General features: G+C 51.3%; 1 long non-coding RNA gene across 1 annotated transcript in view; it reads right to left on the reverse strand.

Moving 5' to 3' along the window:
- LOC138521630 (uncharacterized) overlaps nt 1-8,659 on the reverse strand; it is a 41,081-nt gene extending 32,422 nt beyond the window's left edge. Inside the window, exons 1-3 of the long non-coding RNA XR_011283084.1 lie at nt 8,578-8,659; nt 3,138-3,276; nt 2,560-2,655 (exon numbers count right to left, since the gene is read on the reverse strand). This is a non-coding gene — a long non-coding RNA (uncharacterized lncRNA). The remainder of the gene's footprint in view (nt 1-2,559; nt 2,656-3,137; nt 3,277-8,577) is intronic.
- Nucleotides 8,660-12,726: the final 4,067 nt, after the last annotated feature.

Genomic DNA, 12,726 nt, shown 5'->3' on the forward strand with positions numbered 1-12,726 from the left:
TGGTGGCCACAAGCAGAAGGGTGAGGTTGTCCTTGTCCTGCAAGGGCTTTGCCGCAAAGTGAAAGTGGCTCTGTTCTTATAGGCGCGGAAGTGTGAATGTAGTGAATCGTGCTATGTAACCTAGGGCCGCGTCTACTATGCACCTGCGTCACTCAACAAGGCACCCTTGTCTTATGAGGGCTTTGCCACAGAGGATCTGTACCTTGGTTATTATAGGCACGGAAGTGTGAACGTAGCGAAGCTTGCTATGTGACATAGGGCAGCGTCTCCTGCACACCTACGTCGCTCAACACTGCACCCTTTTCCTGCAAGGACTTTGCCGCAGAGGGTCCATACCTTGGTTCTTATAGGCACAGAAGCGTGGACGTAGCGAAGCGTGCTACTTATAGTCAGGCAGCGTCTCCTGCGCACCTGCATTGCTCAACACTGCAGCCTTGTCCTGCGATGGCTTTGCCGCAGAGGGTCCGTACCTCGGTTCTTACATGCACAGAAGAGTGGACGTAGCGAAGCCTGCTACATATCTTCGGGCAGCACCTCCTGCGCACCTGAATCGCTCAGCACCATGGCCTTGTCCTGCGAGGGCTTTGCCGCAGAGGGTCCGTACCTCGGTTCTTATAGGCATGGAAGTGTGGATGTAGCAAAGCGTGCTACGTATTGTCAGGCAGTATCTCCTGTGCACTTGCATCACTCAACACTATAACCTTGTCCTACGGGGGCAATGAAGGAGCCCCACACCCACTGAAACATCCAAAGGCACACATATTAACTTTTGGAGGAGACCAACCGATCCGTCTTTTGGGTGCATTTGTGTTACAGGTGGAGCATCGCACCAGTTCAATCAAGGCCCGGTTCTTCGTCATGCATGTGAGTGCAAACACCCTTTTGAGCTGTGCTGCGGCTGAGACCTTGGAGATCGTGAGTTTTGCTTACAGTGTGTACATGTAGGATGTGCACGAGGTGTTGGAAAGGATTGCAGATGTATTCATCAGAATCGGACAGCTGGCGGGGGAGCTGATCAAGCTACACATTGACAAGTCCATCCAACCTGTCGCGCTGAAACATAGGAGGGTCCCATTTCATCTAATGGAGCGGGTGGAAAATGTATTTGAGAATCTTATCATCCTCAACATCATTGAGAGGGTCGAAGGGCCAACACCCTAGGTATCGCCCATTGTCATTGCTTGGATATGCTGCTACCAAACAAGGTACTCAAAGAGGATAGACATTTAACCCCCACGATTGATGACATTATAGCCAAACTGCAGGGTGCAAGGTTTTTCACGAAGCTGGATCTGAGGTCTAGGTATCACCAGGTCATGCTACACTCTGATTCCAGGTACATTACACCATTTACGACGCACCAAGTGCTGTACAGATACAAACGTCTTTGTTTTGGTGTGTCGTCCGCCGCAGAGGTTTTCCAAAATATCATCAGGGGTGCCTTGGCTGATCTGGACGGGATCATAAATATCAGCAATGATATCTTGATGTTTGCAAGATCGGAGGTGGAGTATAAGGCACGACTGGTCAAGACTCTGGAATGCATCCAGGACCTGGGCCTAACCCCCCACAAGGAAAAGTGTGAGTTCCTGAAGACCAAAATAACATTTTTTGGATTTGTATTCAACGAAGGGGGTGTGTCACCTGATCCCCGCCAAGTCAAGGGCATCATGGAGGCCAGACCCCCAGAGACGGTAAATGAGGTGTGCAGTTTCCTGGGGATGGTGACGTACTGTGGGTGATTTATAAGGAATCTGGCCACATGTTCAGAGCCATTGAGAAAGCAGTTTGGGGTATAGGAGCACACCTAAATGAGTTTGTTATACTTAAGTCAGAATTATCATACCAGACTAGCTGGTTTTTAGATATTTGAGGTGCAAGGGAGGAAATAAGTCCTCGGCATAAATGCCCCGTTATACCCATAGAACAGAAAAAAGATCCAACAATAGGGATCCTCCCGTCCCTCGCACTCTATCGACAATCCACCAAATATGGTGTTAAACAGTAGTCAATAGACGTCAATCAATGTAAGTTTGGTCATTTCAAAGTAACAGCAGAAAAAAAGATTTCAGAGAATATGGATATCCTAAAATACACATATGTTTTTAATCAGATCAAGTAAACATATTTTTCAAAAATCCAAGACACATAATAATACGCGTTTCGAGGGCATCCCCTCTTCTTCAGAAGCCTTGCTTGGACTGTTGATGATTTGTAATTCATGTTCCAAAAGTACATTATCAGTGAAGAAGGAAAATAGAAAAACCAAACATTAATAGATATAATCAAATAATAGATAAAGCAGTTATAAGTCACTTAATTATGTACTATCTCATTGTCCAATACACATACATCAAACAATCTTTGTGGTTTATGTCATCCACGTTTATATAAGTCTACGGATGCCTACGTCCATGGGTATTTGCAAATTTCTGCGCCAAATGGTACAGTAATCAATAGACTATGATAATTCAGGACATATGACTAAAATGACCCAGTATCAAGACTGGTCTGGAATCGACTAGCCTCTAATGGAAATGTATAGGAAAGTGGACTCACCTATTAGAGTGTTGGTATCTTGTAAAAAAAAAAGGAAGAAGAAACAGCCGGAGTGGCCGCCAGTAGTTCAAGTAGAAAGGTAGCATACATCTAGACCTATTAAAGAAAGGGACTAGGTTATCAAAATCAGTAAGCTCATAGCAATGCTTACAGCTTTATAAATTAGGGTTGGTGCATGAAATTGAGCCAATTCAGGTGCACGATGTTAAGCAACTAGAAATTAAGCATAGGTCAAGTCCCATTCCAGTTTGCCATAGAGATATGGTCATGTGACAAATATTATTAACAGTTAAACAAGATGCGTATATTATTGCATACCCTAATTGCAATTCCAGAAGCTACTAAGACGTAGCAAGTATGCGTAGCATCAATCACCCATTCTTCCAGGGCTAATACAATCCAACAATTAGAAGCTGAGTTTCTGCTAATCACTTCACACGTGAGAAACGTAATTCAACTTTTTACAAAGTGAAAGATGTAAAAAACAAAAAGATGTAAGAAACAATTATAAATCTCAAGAACCAGTCATCATGAAATTGTGGGGAATAGAACTACATAAAATATGGATGTGCGCTTACAGTTAAGCAAATTAGGATCGTCGATGTCAATCCGAAGTCCTGATATTGGGCAGTAAGAAATTCGGCATAGGTACAATCCAGTGGTTGTATGCGGCTCCACAACGCAGATAACAGCGAGTTTCCAATGACCAGTAAGCAACTATCAAAAAAGAGTGCACAATAAGTGCCCAGCCAAGAGTAGATTCATTTATATTTATATTGGCAGGCTGACATATACATGCCTAGCCGTCGTTCTTGTGGCGTTGCCCCTTTAAGGGTACGCACGCGACGGAGTGACGTCAACTCCGTCGCGTGCCAGTTTAAATAAACGGGGCGGCTCCTGGTGACGTCAGTTCACCGGGGAGCCCACACCGACAACATCTCCGTCTCTGTGTCTCATTACCACAGGGGGTGGGGGGGCTCACGGAGGCGGCCCATCGGAGACCGCTAACAGTGGCGACGAGACCGGGATCGCTTCCTGGGACACGCGGGGGAGTTCCGCCGCAGCGCAGATGATCGTATGTGAGCGCGCGACGAACTCCGACCGCAGAGAAGGAAGCGACGCACGCGGCCGGCGGCCATTTTGATGAACAGGCCTCGGAGACTCACGGCTTCATAACGAAGCGTCGGTGAGCCATCCGGGCTTAATTTTTGGAAACTTCAGCGGCGGATGGTCGCTGAACACAGCACATGTCAATTTCGTGAGGAAATTTTGACAATTTTCACGATTATTGTCGAGCAGAGGCAGGGAGACTCCATGGGGAGCCTGCTGTTGCAATAGGAGTCTGTCTCTTCCTCTACTCAATTTTTGGACACATCATTGTCTGCATGCTGGCTGGAGTGACACCTTCACGAAGATCACGGCTGGTGGTGAGTTGCGGCCCCTTTCTTGCCAATCTTGTGGGGTGCCTGTGCGCTTTCCACCATGAACCAGGATGCTGCTGCTGCTGCTGCTCCTGCTGTTGTGGGTCCGGCACCGCCTGTGCTTCCACCTGCCCCTCCGCCGAAACCACCGGGGTCCCTACAGCCAATGCCTGAGTTTGATATCTCGGGTGCTCCATCGGGCCTGGGACAGAGGTGGAAGATGTGGATGGATAGGCTGGAGATGTACTTCAGGGCCACAATGGAAACAACGGACGACGGCAAGCTGGCCACCCTCCTGTACTCTGCTGGTCCGGCGGTGCATGAGGTATTTATGTCCCTGCAGCCGGTGGACGGATCGTTTGCTGCGGCAAAGGAGGCACTCCATAATCATTTTCTGCCAATGGCCAATGCGGACTATGAACGTTTTCTTATGGGAACGGCTCGCCAAAAAGATGATGAGACTCTGGATGTATTCTTTGGGCGGCTGCGGCGTCTGGCAGCACCGTGTGCCTGGAATGACCCCGAGGTCATGATTAGGAACCAACTCATTCAGGGGTGCAGCTCTGGGAAACTGAGACGCCAGATCCTGCGAGAGCCGGGCATCACCCTCCCTCGCATCCTAGAACTGGGGAGGTGCCACGAGGTCTCTGAACTCCGGGCAACCAGGATGGAAGCGGGTATTCGCCCAGCCAAGGTGGAAGAGATCTGTGCGGTCGGAAGAGGCCGCGGGTTAAGGCGCCCCATGAACAATCAGAGCCAGCGCGCGCAGGGGTCGAATGTCTCCTGCCCGAAGTGTGGCTATGATCTCCCGCACCCCGCGGAGTGCCCGGCAACGGGAGTCAAGTGTGGCAGATGCGGAGGCCCTGACCATTTCGCCAGAATGTGTAAGTCTGCCGCCCCCAAAATTGTGCCGAGGGGACCAGTTCGAGCCGGCTTCTTCCGGCCCCAGAGGGCCTCCAACGTTGCCCAGGTGGACCAAGGTGACGAAGGAGCCCCTCAGGAGGAGGAGGAGGAGGAGGACGAGGATGAGGAGAACGTGTTTTTCGTGTCCAGTGTGAGCGTACTCAAGTCCCGCTCCAAAAGACAACCCAGGTGTAACGTGTTGGTTAATGGAGACTCTGTGCCGATGCTAGTGGACACTGGCGCATCTGTAAATGTAATGGCCCGCCAGCATTACAAGACCATGCTGGCCCCGCCTGCGCTGGCTGCGCCGAGGGCACGCATATTCACCTTCGGCGGGGACCGGCCTTTGCCTCTAGACGGTGTATTCGTGGCCCGTGTGCAGTATGGGGACTCACACATACGGGCTCGATTCTACGTTACACCGGTGAGCGACAACACCCTGCTCTGCTGTGCCGCGGCGGAGGCACTGGGTATTGTCACGTTCGCATACGCAGTATACTTAGAGGACATCCAGGTCCTCCTGGCCAAACATGGATCCCTGTTTGAGGGCATTGGACAGCTGGTGGGTGAGCCGGTCCGGCTCCATATCGATGAATCCATACAACCAGTGGCGCTGAAGCACCGACGGGTCCCTTTCCATCTCAGGGATCTGGTGGATCGTGAACTTGACAACCTCATGGGGTTGGACATAATCGAAAAGGTTGAAGGACCCACCCCCTGGGTGTCCCCCATTGTCATCGCCCGCAAGCCCAAGCAACCCGATGCTGTGAGAATTTGTGTGGACATGCGGCTGCCTAATAAGGCCATAAAGAGGGAGCGACACCTCACCCCCACCATCGATGACATTATTGCGGAGCTGCAGGGTGCAAGGTTTTTCTCTAAGCTCGACCTGAGATCGGGCTATCATCAGGTGGTCTTGCACCCCGAGTCCAGGTACATTACTACCTTTACCACACATCGGGGTCTCTATCGATATAAAAGACTAAGCTTTGGGGTGTCCTCGGCAGCGGAGGTCTTTCAAAACATAATAAGAGGTGCACTGGCGGATCTGGAGGGCGTCCTTAATATCAGCGATGATATCCTAGTGTATGCCAAATCGGAAACGGAGCATCTGTCACGCCTGTCCAAGACTTTTGAACGGCTACGTCTGCTGGGCCTCACTTTACACAAGGACAAGTGCGAATTTCTGAAGACGGAGATCGAATTCTTTGGGTTCGTATTCAAGGCGGATGGGGTGTCACCAGATCCCCGCAAAGTGAGAGACATCAAGGAGGCGCGCCCGCCCGAAAATGTCACGGAGGTGAGGAGTTTTCTGGGGATGGTTACTTACTGCGGCCGTTTCATCAGAAATCTCGCATCCCGCTCTGAGCCCCTGAGGTCGCTCACCAAGAAGGACACCACCTGGCAGTGGGGCCCTCTGGAACAGGCGGCATTTGACGATATTCGAGGGGCGTTAGCGGCGCATGACACCATGGCATTCTTTGACCCGAGCCTGCAGACGGAGATCGTGGTGGACGCCAGCCCATATGGGCTAGGGGCAGTGCTCACGCAAGTGGGAAAAGACCAGGAGGTCCGGCCAATAGCATACGCCAGCAAGGCCCTGTCTGACACTGAGCAACGTTACTCTCAAATCGAGAGGGAGGCCCTGGCGGTGCTGTGGGGCTGTCGGCACTTCCGCCTCTACATTCTGGGGCGTCCCGTGACCGTGGTCACTGACCACAAGCCGCTGTTGCCGATCATGGCGGGCTCGTCATCTCGCCCGCCAGTGAGGATTGAGCGTTGGATGCTCGCCCTGCTGGAGTATGGGGTGTCATTGACCTATCGTCCCGGTGCCAACAATGCGGCGGACTACCTATCTCGACACCCCAGGAACGACTCGCAGGTGTCGGCGTCGGCGGAGGAAGCCGACGAACACGTCTGCCTGGTCATAGAGACTGCGACACCCAACTCCATGCAGGTGGAGGAACTTGAGGCGGCTTCGAAAGGCGACGAGTGTTTCTCCATCCTGAAGGAGGCCATGCAGAAGGGTGCCTGGAAGACAGTGCTGGAGGCGGTGGAGCGAAGAACATGTGAGGCCAGGGTCACTCTCGAGCAGTTGTGGAGAGTGAGAGAGGAACTAACATTCTCCGAGTCGGGGCTACTGCTAAGAGGGGAAAGGATCGTAGTGCCCCAGGCCAAAGTGGCACAGGTCATCGCGCTGGCGCACCAAGGTCATCAAGGGGCCCCCAAAACCAAAGCTCGCCTCCGTCAGAAGGTGTGGTTTCCTGAGTTGGAGCGGAAGGTGGAGGCGTTCGTGGCCTCTTGTGTGTGGTGTCAGGCGGCGGCCCCGGCCCAGAAGGAACCGTCCATTGAAGCAATGCCCCGCGGGACTCGACCATGGGAAGTGGTGCACGCCGACTCTGGGTCTACATCCAGAGGCACGCATTTTCTAGTGGTGGTAGACGAGTGGTCGAGGTACCCGGAAGTTGAGTTTATAGACTCAGTGGCGTTTGAGAACGTGGTGGTGGCGCTGGAGAAGATCTTTGCCACTCATGGCCTCCCCTCTGTGCTGTGCTCGGACAACGGAGCCCCATTCCAGGGGGAGAGTTTCGCAGAGCTCATGAAAGAGTATGGAATTCAACACCGGCGGGTCACCCCGCTGTGGCCCCGCGCCAACGGGGAGGCCGAGCGAATGATGCGCACCCTCAACAAGGTGTTCCGCATTGCCCATGGAAAAGGGGAGTGTTTGCAGAGGGCTCTGTACGTATTCCTACGAGGGTACCGCACCACCCCTCATTCGTCTACGGGGGTGGCTCCGGCAGAAGCACTATTCCAGCGGTGCCCGAGAGATGTCATACCGGAGGTGGGGGACAGAGACCCCGCCGTCATCGACAATGAGCAGGTGGAAGAGGACAGACAGGTCAGGACACAGATGGAGAACATCCGGAGGGGGCTCAGACCCCCACACATCGCGCTGGGGGATGAGGTGCGGGTAAGAAATCGTCACCCTCATGGAAAACTGTCTCTCACGTATGAACCCGCCCCCCTGGACGTGGTAGCTGTCAAGGGGTCAATGGTGATTGCATCGGATGGAACTTCATCGGTAACCAGGAATGCGTCGTTCTTCAGGAAGATTGGTGACCCCAGAGTGGACAACCCGGACAACCGAGAAAGTGAAGGCGCTCTGGATGAAGGTGGGGGAGAACGCGCCGTAGTGGAATCGCCGGCTCGAGGCGGACCCAGTCCAGGAACACCAGCCAGGGACAGTGGCAGGAGGTACCCCCTGAGATCAGGGCGTGGGAAACCTGCCCGTCTCAGTGACTATGTTACGGACTGAGCTGGGAGGCTGACCGGGGACTAATGGTCAGGCCATGACAGGTACACACGGGGGATCCGGGGTGGCTGTCAATAAATGGGGGTTTTTGTTGAAACTTATAGAGTGATATGTGTCATAGATGTGTGCTAGTTAAGTACTCCTATTTCCAATTTGTTGTTATGGAAAAGGAGGAGTGTGGCGTTGCCCCTTTAAGGGTACGCACGCGACGGAGTGACGTCAACTCCGTCGCGTGCCAGTTTAAATAAACGGGGCGGCTCCTGGTGACGTCAGTTCACCGGGGAGCCCACACCGACAACATCTCCGTCTCTGTGTCTCATTACCACAGGGGGTGGGGGGGCTCACGGAGGCGGCCCATCGGAGACCGCTAACAGTTCTTACCTATTAATCCAACCATTGGAGTGCAAGGAGCAGAGACGCAAGGTCAGTCGACTTGCAGCAGGCGAACCAAGCTCGACTAGCGTCCTTAGTGACTGTAGTTAGAGGACTACACCACTGCGCGTGAAGAGACCTGTGCGCGGTAGGGGAGCTAAACATAGAAAACATAGACAAAGGACTAACGGTTTGTTTAACTGTTACTGGACGGACATCTTGTAATGTAGTGTAAACCCGTAGCTCTAGATAGCAAAACAATGTTATTTGCTAATGTTCAGAAGATGTATCAATGAAGTCTACATCTTGAAAGTTGTGATTAAGTCATCAACAAGAATAATAGATCAAGAAAGAGGTATGCGGAGTGTATATATTACTCGGAACCCTGTAGAGAATGCAAATGGAAAGTAAAAAGCTTTACGTGCTCGTCTGATAGAGGGATAATGAATATACTGGTGATCAGTAGTTCTCAAATGTTGTGGGAGTAGAAAAGGAAGTATGTGTGAATGAAAAAGGTGTTAATAGAGCCATCTATTTAATTCAATGCAAACCCATGGACACTGCATCCGATGGATGGTTAATTAAAAATAGGGAATGGAGCATTCCGTAATTGATGGATACATCTACAAACATCAGAGCCATTGAGGAACCTCACAAGAAAAGATACCACCTGGAAGTGGGGCCCGCTCGAGCAAGCAGCATTTTATGACTTGAAAATGGCTCTTGCCGCTGTAGACACAATGGCGTTTTTGATCTGTCCTTCCCTTCGGAAATAGTGATTGATGCCAGCCCATTCGGCCTAGGGGCGGGTCTGACACAGGAGGACGCGAAGGGCGAAGTGAGACCAATTGCATTTGCCAGCCGTGCTCACTCGGATACGGAGCAGAGATATTCACATATTTAGCTCAAAGCTCTTGCAGTACTTTGGGGATGCAAACATTTTCACCTGTATCTACTGGGCAGGCCTGTGACGGCCATGACAGACCACAAACCCCTGCTCCCTGTCATGGCAGGGTTGTCTTCCAAACCTCCGGCGAGGAATGAGTGCTGATGCTAGCGCTACTAGGGTATGGTGTGTCGCTCATGTACCAGTGTGAACAATGCGGCCGACTACCTGTCAAGACATCCCCAGGACAGGCAAGCTGGTGAAGCGAACACCATGGAGGAGGCTGAGGAACATGTATAAATCATCATCGAATCTGCCACTTCCAATGAACACCATGCCCGTGCAGGATTTGGAGAAAGCGTCAGAAGACGAGTGCTTTAGCATTCTCAGAGGAGTTCTTCATAAAGGGGAGTGGAAGACTGTTCGGGAAGGCCTTGGCAGAGGAATTTAAGAAGCCCACACAACGTAGGAGTAGTTGTGGAGAGTGTAAGATGAGTTGGAATTTGCAGATTTGGGTCTGCTGCTACATGGGGACCGGATGGTGATACCTGCAAGTAAGGTCGAGCAGGTGATTGAACTGGCCCACCAGGGTCATCAGGGGATGGCCAAAACCAAAGCAGGCCTAAAACTGAAAGTATGGTTTCCGGACATGGAAAGAAAGGTCAAGGAGTTTGTGGTGGGCTGCGTATGGTGCCAGGCGGCAGCCTCCACACAGAGAGAGCCCATGATTGAATCCATCCCTCGAAGCACGCAGCCGTGGGATGCTGTCCATGTGGATTTTGGCTCCACAGGAAAGGGACACCCATTTTCTGGTGGTGGTGGATCAGTGGTCAAGATACCCAGATGTGGAGTTCTTGGATTTGGTGTCATTCGATGTTGTGGCGGCAGCATTAGAAAAGTCGTTCGCAACTCATGGCTAACCCCAGGTGTAATGCTCAGACAATGGACCACCTTTTCAAGGAGAAAGCTTCAGTCGACTCATGCAGGAGTATGTCATACATCATTGGAAGGTCACACTGGCATGGCCAAGGGCAAATGGAGAGGCAGAAAGATTCATGAACACTCTCAACAAGGTGTTCTGCATCGCCTAAGGACATTGGGCCTCATTCCGAGTATGGCGGTAAGGGATAGCGGCCACCGCTAACGAGAGCGGTGGCGGTAATCCCTTACCGCCATACTCCGAGTTCCCTTAGCGCCATGGTGCTTTTAACACCTGCTTTTAGCAGGCGTTAAATACCATGGCGCTAAGGGACCTTGATGTTAATTACGCCACCGTAATTTACGGTGGCGTAATTGACGCCTTCCCCACTCCCATTATGCCCTATGGGGCAAGAATGGGAATGGGGAAGGGTAAATGGGGATTGGGGAATTACCGCCCCGCCAACCTTGGAATGGGGCGGTAATTCCGCCAACCACCAAGGCGCTGCCGGTCCGGGTACGGCGTCAACCAAGGCGTTAATAGCGCCATTGGTTAGCGCCGTACTCGGAATGAGGCCCATTATCTCAAAAGGGCCCTCTGCCAGTTCCTGAGGGAGTATTGGGTGAAGCACCATTGTTCCATAGGGGTGGTGCCAGCAGAGGTGTTGTTCAGGCGATGTCCGAGAGAAACCGGCAGTGATTGAAGATGACAGAGTGGAGGAGGAAAGGAGGTCTAGGAATGAGAGTGAGAATGTCAGAAGAGGACTACGACTCAATCAACTAATGCCGGGAGACGATGTAATTGTGAGAAACCGGCCCCCGCAAGGGAAACTGTCCCTGCTATATGAACCCAATACCATGGACATGGTAGCTGTGAAGGAGTCCATGGTAACTGCTTCCGACGGGACAGCAACTGTCATGAGAAATACGAGTTTCTTTAAGAAGATTCGGGACAACGACGAGCCTGGAGTGTCCCCTGGAAGGAGGTGTGCAGAAGAGTCCGATGAAGGTGGGGGGACTGATCATTCTCTGAATCCCCTGGACCAAGGGGATGCAGGTGAGGAGGGGCTGAGCTGGGAAACAGGCCGGCGGTATCCGCACCGGGCAGGGAAGGGGAGACCTGCTTGCCTGGAAGCTTATGTGCTGGACACATGAGCCGGACATTGGCCTCTGTTCTAAGTAATTGAAGAACTCAGTTGATTTGTTTGAGTATTTTAGTTATGAAGTGTTTATGCCGCAAAATGGTTTGTTATTTGTTTCGTTATGAAAAAGGAGCAGTGTGGTGTTTCTTTAAGAAGCACATGCAGCGGAGTGACATAATTCTGTTGTGTGTGAGAGATAATAAATGGGGCGAGTCCCGTGGTGCCTCAGAGCACTTGCAGAGCCCGGACAGAGAGCAGTGGGCCTGCTTGTCATCTGTGGGGTCTGGGAGGGCTCGCCACACATAAGACCCACTGGGGGCCAAACAACACGCATCAGTCTTTGGGCTTGCTAGCCATCCTGGATCTATCACCACAACAGAATGAGGACAAGAATGTTGGGAAGTCAACCCTGCCTTCTGGAAATAGTAAAGGGCACCATGAGAGGCACAATGTGGTCACCCCTTCATTTGGGGGGACAGTGTGGCTTCTGATCTGGTTGATCATAAAAAAATAAACATGATAAACAAAATGATCTACCCTGCTTTTGGACAGGCAGGATGAGCACAGTGGTTGAAGAAGGCAAGAGTGGTTGGAAGTGGTGCTCCTCTGCTTAAAAAAAAAAGTTTTATTGTTCCTATACTTTTATTTAAAAAAAGAAACTGTTGCAGAATGGTTTCGCTATAAAATAAAAATGTAGGAAGAAGTTGAAATGTGTCCTTCAGTGCAGTGCACTGAACATTCCCTTAAACAGCAGGTATGTTTGTTTGGTTGTTTGGATTTCACGGGGAGGGGGCGTGGTGATGGGGGTTGTGGGGAGCGGGGCCAGGCAGCAAGGAACATAGTTCCACTACTTCTTTTCGTACACTTCGACCACTGGCTGAGCAGGAAAAAAAAGTATTGTGAAGCTCGTCCTGTTTCTTGACATGTGGCCGAGACCATGAGTGAACGAAAGGAAACGTGCCCAGAATACTTGCTAGGCGCTCTGATGACAGTAAGCGGAGAATGAAGGGAGACTCTGAGGTCAGTGGCTATTGGCTGTGAGGTCATTGAGGGAGGGTTGCTCTTTTTCTTAGGGTTTCACTTTTAGGACTAAACCTAGGCCATGTCTACTATGTAAGGCCAGGGGCAGAGGACGCTGAATTTTTGTAAGTTTAAGTTTCCTTCCAGTAAATGTAACTTTTTATCGAGAGCAACTATGGGTGCCTGTTTTGG

This window comes from Ambystoma mexicanum, chromosome 1q (assembly GCF_040938575.1).
Source record: "Ambystoma mexicanum isolate Mex_15411 chromosome 1q, UKY_AmexF1_1, whole genome shotgun sequence".
Lineage (NCBI taxonomy): Eukaryota > Metazoa > Chordata > Amphibia > Caudata > Ambystomatidae > Ambystoma > Ambystoma mexicanum.